This window comes from Oreochromis niloticus, linkage group LG4 (assembly GCF_001858045.2).
Source record: "Oreochromis niloticus isolate F11D_XX linkage group LG4, O_niloticus_UMD_NMBU, whole genome shotgun sequence".
NCBI lineage: Eukaryota > Metazoa > Chordata > Actinopteri > Cichliformes > Cichlidae > Oreochromis > Oreochromis niloticus.
Window position 1 is genome coordinate 31,312,842 of NC_031969.2, and position 11,000 is coordinate 31,323,841.

Here is an 11,000-nt window from a genome sequence, read left to right on the forward strand (position 1 = left end):
TTAAAAGAGGTGTTCATAAAATTCATTTGATTTAATCACATCAGCTGCTACATACTGCTGGAATCGCCTGCTCTTCATGGATGAGCTTCAACCTCAGAGGAGGTTTGGAGCTCTGCAGTCACTGAGTCAGCAGACCATCCGTGACTTATATTCACTGTATGTCTCAGCACTCGGCCATCCCGCTCGGGCGCTTACGCGTCTGTCACTTAGCTGAGGTGCTATGATTCCTAAATGCATCCACTTTGCAATATTAATGCTTGCATTTTATGCATTTTTTGGAATATCTGTTAAGAAACTCGTTCTCTCACAGATGTTTGCAGAGGCAGACTGCATGGCTATAAATTGATTTTCTCCATATACTGAGCAAAGTTTTTGATAATAAGAAATGAAAAATATATTTTTTTAACTGCTTATGTGCGAAATTAAGAATTCCTTCATGCAACAGGAGTATCTCATTAGTAAATCTGCTCTTTATTGTAAACTCTATTTAGCTCTGAGAGAACACATTAGCTTTGTCCTTTAGCAACTAATGATGAGTTAAGTTGTGAATGCTGCTGTTGTGTTTTTAAAGCTGTTCATATTGAGCATGTCATTTTAAAAGCACTCAAATCTGCTCCAGTTGTTGTTTTTGGCTTTCGATCGGAGTTTTGAACCAGATTTGATCCCATTCATGCATAAGAGCATTAGAGAGGTCTGAAAACACTGCTGGGTGATTGGGCTTGCAAGATGTCTGACGTTATAATTTTTTTTAGAAACAAAAGCAAATTTATAGGTGAACAGCGCCGTTATCAGAATTCAAGTCCAGTATATATTTTTTATCATTTCTGCAACACTTGTGGATGTAATGCAGGTGGGCTGCAATACTCCCTCTTTGGATTCACTTCCAAATTAGGACTGAAACTTGCACAATATACAACTTGTAAGGTTTTATCAGCATTCCAAACACATCAGGTGATTATATGGAATTGCCAGAAGTATTTTCAAGGCAGATTTTCTGCAAACTCGTAGAAGCTTTCTCCTGTCCTGGCTGAACAGCATGTGCAGGGCGAGCCGTGTAGATTTGAACTCGGCACACTGCTGCCATGAGCGAGGGATAACCGCCTGAGTCCGTGTAATTGCTTTGCTGAGCGTTATGTAACAGGAGCAGTTTTGTTGCAGATTCGGGATAATTTCAGCAGCAGCAGCAACAGCAGGCTTAAAGCCTCCTCGCTGCTGGATTATTCAGTATATTTCATCCAGCGTATTCGCTTACGCTTCTCCTCGAGTTGTTCTATTTCTCAGAAAGAGAAAGGCGTGCCCAGTACCAGTTTAATATTACATTTCTTACACTCACTTGTTACTTTTTCCAGTTCATATTGTCAGGATGGACTAAAGTGAGTCTCATGGAATAATGAACTTACTCCATATCAAAAACAAAGGCCCTTCAGTTTCATTTTCTGTGATATACCTGGCCACATATTTTTATGTGGAAGGAAACATGATGCTCAGGCATACAAAGGTTATGTAGATAGTTTTCAGCTTTGTTCCATAGAACAGTATGGGGAAGACCCATTCCTGTTTCAACATGATAATACCCCTGGCTATGTGCACGTAGCCACGGGTGAAATACCAACCAGTAATTTGCCATGTATGTAATGACTCTTCTTATGATAACAGATTTCATTAATAGTGAAATGAACTGTGTAATGTGCTATTATGTTTTATTACACATAAACACATTACATGGTGGTTAGTAAAGAATAACAGGAAATGCATTTTTGTATCATTTATACTGGACAAAAATAACAGGATAGAGTCCAGTTTGATCCCATATCTGATCCTAAGGAGTTCCAGAATATTGGAACGATGTGGGTTTTGCTTTGGGGTGCAATGGTGATGGACAGGCTGACAGATAAGGTCAGGCAGGAGTCTCTATGAATTATGATGTTTGCAGACAACATTGCGATCTGTAACGAGAGGAGCCGGCAGGTGGACGACAGCCTGGAGAAGCCAAAGTATGCACTGCAGAGAAGAGCAACACAAGTCTGTAGAAGCAAGAAAGAATATGTGCGTGGATGAGACGGAGGCAGGTGGAAAGGTGAAAGTGCAAGGTGTAGCGGTCAAGAGCTTAAATACTTGGGCTCATTCAACACAACTGACGGTCCACAGGGGAGGTGAAGGAGAGAGTGCAGGCAGGGTGGAGTGGGTGGAGACGAGTGTCAGGGGTGATTTGTGACAAAAGGATAGCAATTAGAGTGAAAGGGAAGATTTACAGAAGAGTGAGACCTGCTATGATGTATGGCTCGGAGATGGCAGCACTGACAAAAAGGCAGGAGGTGGAGGCATAGGTGGAGTTGAAGAGGCTCAGATTTTCATTGGGAGTGACCAGGATGGACAGGATTAGAAAGCGTATATGAGAGGGACAGCTCAGGTCGAGCTGTCTGGTGTCACAGCTCCCCAACCCTGGTTTCTGTTTGTCTCTGCTCATTGTGTGGATGCTTACCTTTTTTTGAGAGTGGTCCTCCTTGGTGCCCGTTCTCCACCCATGTTACAGGCACACCTAAGTGTATACACTAGACAAAGAAGGTTAAAAATAGGACAAGAGGAAGATCACAGAGAAGATGAGACGAAGGCAGGTGTAAGACCCCCTAATGGGAACAGTTAAAAAGGTGAAGACTTTTGGGGTTCATTGCAACACAAATTGTCACAAATAAGGAGGACCCAAAGAAGGACACCAGAGGTAGAGATGGTAAATCCACAGATGCTTCGTGGGTAGGCATCATAGACTGTTTAAGGTGAGCAGTAGTCTTGGACTTCAAATTTTGAAGCCTCAACCAGCAGTGGCCATATTTGGATGAGCAAGTGGAACGCCAAGTCCTGGGGTAATGCTAGCATGCTTGGTTGTCTGTATATCTGTAGTTTCACGTGTCATACTTGTCAGATTATTTTATTAAAACGCTCCAAAGGGCTCCAATAGCTGGAGAAGCTGAATTCAGTGTCTCAATAGCAGACAACGACCCGCTGCAGCTGCCTGTGCCGCTACACGGAGGTGCCTTCAAGCTGCATTTAGTAAATTAATGTAACTATTAGAGTCAGACAGGAGGATATCCGGGGTATGCCTATAAGCTAACAATCACAAGTCATTAGCCAATCAGCTTGCAGTGTGCTGTCTGTCACAGCAGTCATAACATCATAATGTGGATCCAGGCAGATATGCTGTGTTTTACAATATTAACCCCCCCTCTGTAGCAGATAGGCACCATTAAAAGTAAGCTGAATCATTTATTAGCAGTTCCTGTTTGCAAAACAGCCACACATGAATGGCCAGCTGTCATTGGATGACTTTCACGCTGAATATAACTAAAAATTAAAATGAGATCATTTGCAGGCAAGTTTTCAGCTGACAGGGACAAACTTTTATCCCTTTGTTTGTACGGAGGTGTTGCTCCAAGACGTACCTGTTCACCTGCAGTGGCAGTGTTTCAACATGTCTCTAAGGGTCCTCGGAAACTTGTGTCCTTGACCTTTGTGCATATTTTCTCATTATCTCATTGTTCTGTCTTGGACTTACTGATTTAAGCTGTTTTCTACCTTTCTCATATCAGAATCAATATCATTTCAGCTGACAAGCAATACAGTTTTTTGTACTTCGGAGAAAAGTTACCAAACATTTCAAGTTTTTGGGAGATGGTGAGCATATTTACTCGTGGTATGCTGATCACGTTAAGCAGGATTTACATTTTGCCCATTTCTCTTGAGACAAAATTGATTTTTTTACACTTCAACAGGAGAAAATGACCTGATTCTTTTATGGCCAAAGGAGGAAGTTCCGGTTCCACGTATCACTGGGTCACGCAGGCCTTATCAGTCACAGGAAAATATATGCATTTTAGAGCATTTCTGTCTTTGTCTGTGGAGTACGTGCAAAAATGAGTCCTCTTAAACTGTGAGAAAACTCTGTGGAGGGAAATTTGTGACGTATGAGCAGAACAAAACGTGTGTTGTATGAAAGCGGTCAGCTGAAGGGAGCATCATGCCCCCGAATCACTGCGGCAGAGTTAGTCAAGGACGCATAAAAAAACAAATTCTAAGAACTCCGGCCCTTTGAAAATGTGATTTCAAACTGTGACTCTGGACTACAAAGACTTGTGTGTACAGGCAGAGAGATTTACACAGTCTAACGAAGGATAACGTCGACATAGGACATTCAGATTTCAAGATATTTATCATGATTTTTGCTGTCTAGAAAAAAAATCTGTGTACATGACTTAAGGATATTCAGGTGACATAAGATAAAAGTTACCAAAGAAAAGTGGTCTGTGTTTACTTTCAGCTCTTCGGTCAGACTCTGCTCTCCTTCTGAGGAAAAACTTCCTCAGAGTGTTGTCCTGGGGAATATTATGGGATGTCATGGGGACATTCACCGTGATGAATTGGTGCCAGGTCTTAAGTGTGCTCGGTGAAAAAAAGTAGGCACATTTCCACGACTACACTGTAAAAAAAAAAACTGTCAAATGTACGGTAAAATACCGGCAGCTGTGGTAGCCAGGAATATACCGTCAAAAAAATGTGGGATCTGTAAAAGACAATACGGTATACTGGTTTTGTAACCCTAAATTTTAAGGTAGACAACGTATTATTTTACCAAAATCATGATAGAAAAAAACAAATATATTTGTCAATTATACAGCAATTTAATGTAAAAAATGCAACTTTCCATAGCTTTTTACGGATATTTGCAGTAAAAAAAAGTTATAATATAATAATATTTACAGTAATTTCTTGTTAATTTAACAGTAATAGGATAGACCCTATTATTGTAAATAACTGTAAAAATAACAGAAATATGTTAAACCTTATTAAAACCTTTGACAGTAAAAAACACAGTGAAATTGTATAACAAATTACAGCATTTTATTTTGACCAGATACATTTTACAGTAAATTCCTGGCAACCACAGCTGCCGGTATTTTACCGCTAAAAATACAGTACAATATGAGGAACATAAATGGTTTACCGTACATTTTACATTTGCAACCGCTAAATATAGAAAAATCTAAAGATGCTCATATATAACCAAGGTAGTGAATATTACTGATAAACAATGAGAAAATTTGACATACCATTTGAAAACAGACTAAACATATCATTTTCTCTATTCCTACAAAACAGCATAGATCTTGAGAATACAGCATGTGTCCATATATATGGCTGGTAATCCATGGAGGAATGAATAAACATAAAACAAAATATTACCTGCCCCTGACCTATCAACAGTAATGAGTCACTGGGTCCTGCCTTGGTGAAGGAAAGGACTCAGTGGAGTTTCTAATGCGCATGGTGTCGAAGATACAAGCTCTGCAGGAGTACTTCAATGTCCATCAGGAGTTCACTTTGGACTGGCAGGATCCCCTCTGCAGCAAAAAATGGACAAAGTTTGATCAGTGCTTGAGCAAAATGCACAGAAATGAACAAAACGTGCTGCCAAAAACAGATCTAATGATAAATGATTTCTTAAGTGTAAAATATACAGTTCTTAAAGGATAGCTATTGTCAAAATGCAACCTGGGCTGTTTTTTTTTTTTTTTTTAACTGTAAACGAGACAAACATATATCTAAAAGCATAATTACGACAAACGAGCCGTTTTTGAGATTGACCGTGATTTTGTTTTGTGGTCAATAGCCAGTGAATGGGAATACTAGGGGGGCGGGGCATAAATTTGAGCGCATCAAAATCGATACAGTAAAAAAAAACAAAAAAAAAACAAAAAAAAACAGCCCAGGTTGTGTTTGGCAATAGTTATCCCTTAAATTGACTAAGGTCAATTATGGAGTTCCACAGGGTTCAGTGCTAGGACCAATTCTATTTACATTATACATGCTTCCCTTAGGCAGCATCATTAGAAGACATAGCATAAATTTTCACTGCTATGCAGATGACACGCAGCTCTATCTATCCATGAAGCCAGGTATCACAGACCAATTAGTTAAACTGCAGGAATGTCTTAAAGACATAAAGACCTGGATGGCCGCTAACTTTCTGCTTCTTAATTCAGATAAAACTGAGGTTATTGTACTCGGCCCTGAAAATCTTAGAAATATGGTATCTAACCAGATTCTTACTCCGGATGGCATTACCTTGGCCTCCAGTAATGCTGTGAGGAACCTTGGAGTCATTTTTGACCAGGACATGTCCTTCAACGCACATATTAAACAAATATGTAAGACTGCTTTCTTCCATTTGCGCAACATCTCTAAAATTAGAAATATCCTGTCTCAGAGTGATGCTGAAAAACTAGTTCATGCATTTATTACTTCCAGGCTGGACTACTGTAATTCTTTATTATCAGGATGTCCTAAAAACTCGCTGAAAAGCCTTCAGCTAATCCAAAATGCTGCAGCAAGGGTACTGACAGGGACTAGAAAGAGAGAGCATATTTCTCCTGTTTTGGCTTCCCTTCATTGGCTTCCTGTTAAATCCAGAATTGAATTCAAAATCCTGCTCCTCACATACAAGGTCTTAAATAATCAGGCCCCATCTTATCTTAATGACCTTGTAGTACCATATCACCCTATTAGAGCACTTCGCTCTTGCACTGCAGGCCTACTTGTTGTTCCTAGACTATTTAAAAGTAGAATGGGAGGCAGAGCCTTCAGTTTTCAGGCCCCTCTTCTGTGGAACCAACTTCCAGTTTGGATTCGGGAGACAGACACTATCTCTACTTTCAAGATTAGGCTTAAAACTTTCCTTTTTGCTAAAGCATATAGTTAGGGCTGGACCAGGTGACCCTGAATCCTCCCTTAGTTATGCTGCAATAGACGTAGGCTGCCGGGGATTCCCATGATGCATTGAGTTTTTCCCTTCCAGTCACCTTTCTCACTCACTATGTGCTAATAGACCTCTCTGCATCGAATCATATCTGTTATTAATCTCTGTCTCTCTTCCACAGCATGTCTTTCATCCTGTTTTCCTTCTTTCACCCCAACCGGTCGCAGCAGATGGCTGCCCCTCCCTGAGCCTGGTTCTGCTGGAGGTTTCTTCCTGTTAAAAGGGAGTTTTTCCTTCCCACTGTCGCCAAAGTGCTTGCTCATAGGGGGTCATATGATTGTTGGGTTTTTCTCTGTATTTATTGTTGTGCTATCTACTGTACAATATAAAGCGCCTTGAGGCGACTTTTGTTGTGATTTGGCGCTATATAAATAAAATTGAATTGAATTGAATTGAATTGAATTAAATCTACTTATGTAAAAGTGATACATACAGGGAGTGCAGAATTATTAGGCAAATGAGTATTTTGTCCACATCATCCTCTTCATGCATGTTGTCTTACTCCAAGCTGTATAGGCTCGAAAGCCTACTACCAATTAAGCATATTAGGTGATGTGCATCTCTGTAATGAGAAGGGGTGTGGTCTAATGACATCAACACCCTATATCAGGTGTGCATAATTATTAGGCAACTTCCTTTCCTTTGGCAAAATGGGTCAAAAGAAGGACTTGACAGGCTCAGAAAAGTCAAAAATAGTGAGATATCTTGCAGAGGGATGCAGCAGTCTTAAAATTGCAAAGCTTCTGAAGCGTGATCATCGAACAATCAAGCGTTTCATTCAAAATAGTCAACAGGGTCGCAAGAAGCGTGTGGAAAAACCAAGGCGCAAAATAACTGCCCATGAACTGAGAAAAGTCAAGCGTGCAGCTGCCAAGATGCCACTTGCCACCAGTCTGGCCATATTTCAGAGCTGCAACATCACTGGAGTGCCCAAAAGCACAAGGTGTGCAATACTCAGAGACATGGCCAAGGTAAGAAAGGCTGAAAGACGACCACCACTGAACAAGACACACAAGCTGAAACGTCAAGACTGGGCCAAGAAATATCTCAAAACTGATTTTTCTAAGGTTTTATGGACTGATGAAATGAGAGTGAGTCTTGATGGGCCAGATGGATGGGCCCGTGGCTGGATTGGTAAAGGGCAGAGAGCTCCAGTCCGACTCAGACGCCAGCAAGGTGGAGGTGGAGTACTGGTTTGGGCTGGTATCATCAAAGATGAGCTTGTGGGGCCTTTTCGGGTTGAGGATGGAGTCAAGCTCAACTCCCAGTCCTACTGCCAGTTTCTGGAAGACACCTTCTTCAAGCAGTGGTACAGGAAGAAGTCTGCATCCTTCAAGAAAAACATGATTTTCATGCAGGACAATGCTCCATCACACGCGTCCAAGTACTCCACAGCGTGGCTGGCAAGAAAGGGTATAAAAGAAGAAAAACTAATGACATGGCCTCCTTGTTCACCTGATCTGAACCCCATTGAGAACCTGTGGTCCATCATCAAATGTGAGATTTACAAGGAGGGAAAACAGTACACCTCTCTGAACAGTGTCTGGGAGGCTGTGGTTGCTGCTGCACGCAATGTTGATGGTGAACAGATCAAAACACTGACAGAATCCATGGATGGCAGGCTTTTGAGTGTCCTTGCAAAGAAAGGTGGCTATATTGGTCGCTGATTTGTTTTTGTTTTGTTTTTGAATGTCAGAAATGTATATTTGTGAATGTGGAGATGTTATATTGGTTTCACTGGTAAAAATAAATAATTGAAATGGGTATATATTTGGTTTTTGTTAAGTTGCCTAATAATTATGCACAGTAATAATCACGTGGACACACAGATATCCCCCTAAAATAGCTAAAACTAAAAACTACTTCCAAAAACATTCAGCTTTGATATTAATGAGTTTTTTGGGTTCATTGAGAACATGGTTGTTGTTCAATAATAAAATTATTCCTCAAAAATACAACTTGCCTAATAATTCTGCACTCCCTGTAGACAACACAGCCCTAATCACAATCATAATTTGTTGGAAAACGTATTTAAGTTTCCTATTGATTTATCATAGAACTTGAAGTTAATGGCTGAATGCATGGTGATGAGACCTATCATTCAATCTACATTTTATAGCGTATGAAACTGCTCACCTGGACATGAACCTGAGCTCGGCTGATTAAGATTAGTGTCTCCTGTCCATCTTTCTTTAGCAAAACTTGAATAATACCACTGCTTACCTCTTATTGAATCTTTGGGTGCAGACTTAATTGAAGAGCCTCGTATAAACAGGCAGGGTGTGATGTTTAGGGAAACCAAAGAATACAGGCGCCATCATTTCTGCCAGAAGACTCATGGGGTGCAACGAAGCTTTCATTGTGGACTGGCTAGATACTTTCTGCATTCAGAAAGAAAACAAGAAGGGCATACACCATAAACAATAATAACTGACAAAAATAATGAGACAAGAAATTAAAGTAACAAAATAAGTGCAAATCAAGTTTCCCTGTGTTGCAGTGTAGCTGAATGTTTTTCAACAATTTGATTTACGGTAAAACACATACCAAATATTTCCAGCCAAGGTTTGTTTCAATCTTCAGCATGTTTTTCCTGCCATTGTCTTGAAACTGTTTCATCTGTCCCTCTCATTTGATGCTGTTTACAAAAACAAAACAGCAATATTGTAAAGGGAAAAAGGAAAATGAATTTAATGGAAAAAAAAGAAAAAAAGATTATGACCTGAAATCTCACCATTTCCTGAGAGTCACAGGTCCTTTGAGTATCCTTATGGTTTCTGCTCAAATTCAGTGTCTGAAAAGGGCAGGAACAAAACAAACCTTTTTAATCATAAAGAGAGAGTTCTGACACTGACGTTCACACATCGCCATTGCACATGTAAACGAAGAAACCACCGCCACACCAGTGACATGGGTGGGGGCAGAGTGTCTTCGGTAAAAATGAGCCTTAAACGCGCCATACCTGGTGTATGTCTGCTTGCAGCCTGCTTCAATACACCGAAAGAAACAACGTGGCTCATTCCGATGCAGTTTACAATGAAGCACGTAGCCCCTTGATGACTGAACTACCTTACCACAGAAATTACAGGTTAACATAACTCCATGTACTTTGGTAATTCCTCCCTAGCGAATTAAGCACGCCAAACACAGAAACTAATCCAGAGCAATGCTTCCCTCGCGACAGTAATGCTAACTCAACTCACAAATGCTAACTAAATTCACAACCTCACTCATAAAAAACGAACTGCTAAAATTATCTATAAACGCTGGGCTGGTGGATTTTTATAACAGAGATAACTTGAAGTTGCATGTACTCACCTCACCTCGAACTAATTGTAAGCTGCCAGGATGTCTACAAATTCCAAAGATGCTGTGGTCCAAGCAGCAATAAATGGCGCTAATATACGAGTTCAAAACTGTGTCCGTTAGCGAAGCCAACTTGAGTCTCCTGCATGAAAAAAAGAGCGGTTGGCACACAGCTCAGCAGCGCGCCGCGCTATTGGTCATTTTCAGGTGACGTCATCCCGCAATATAATGTCGCTCTTTGTTTCTTTAGGAGGTTCGAATTTGATCAGAAGTCACGTCTGCAGACCGCTGCAGCCACGTCTTGCCTTGCTTCCCCTTTTTTTGGTGAAATGGTTCGCTCATACTGCACAATGTTGCAACCAGAATTTTTTTTCTCTGCAATTCGAACGTAAAACGTCTGTACACAGTTTACCAGCAGTTTAGCTACCAATCAACAGCGATCACACAAACTCAAAATTTAAGGCGGACCCACTTAAGGTGGTCTGATAATATGGCGTGAAACACAACAATATAAAGTTGTTTTAAAAATAATAATTAAAAAAGATTATTGAAATCAATTTTATTCACAACCATGAACTTTATTTTTAACATCTTCTTTTGCTTTTGATTTTTTTTTATCAGAAGGTTAACAATGATATACTGCAGGCCTAACTTTTAATCTGTATATCAGTATCTGAATTTTAAAATAATAAAAAAAATACTATCAATTTTATTGTCTTTCACTGCTGATATTTGCTTTTTTTTTTTTTTAAATGGTATTTACTGGTTGTATTATTACAGTGGACCCTATTGTTTAACATCTTGCTTCTGTAAAAATGAATGTTTTTGTTTGCTTAAAAATCTACAGCTTTATACTGTGAATTCCAATGTGCACAACCCGAAAAGA

The 11,000-nt window shown here is 40.0% G+C and overlaps 1 long non-coding RNA gene across 4 annotated transcripts; it reads right to left on the bottom strand.

Annotated features, from left to right (window-relative positions):
* Positions 1 to 5,242: 5,242 nt before the first annotated feature.
* LOC109201880 (uncharacterized) lies at positions 5,243 to 10,629 on the bottom strand. 4 transcript variants are annotated; one of them, XR_002061805.2, is made up of 5 exons: positions 10,127 to 10,629; positions 9,543 to 9,602; positions 9,356 to 9,446; positions 9,032 to 9,189; positions 5,243 to 5,393 (listed from the first exon to the last, which is right to left on the bottom strand). It is a non-coding gene; the product is annotated as an uncharacterized LOC109201880 (long non-coding RNA). The 4 variants fall into 4 exon arrangements; XR_002061804.2 differs by having other exon boundaries at positions 9,771 to 10,629; XR_003219697.1 differs by having other exon boundaries at positions 9,531 to 10,628.
* Between the last annotated feature and the right edge of the window lie 371 nt (positions 10,630 to 11,000).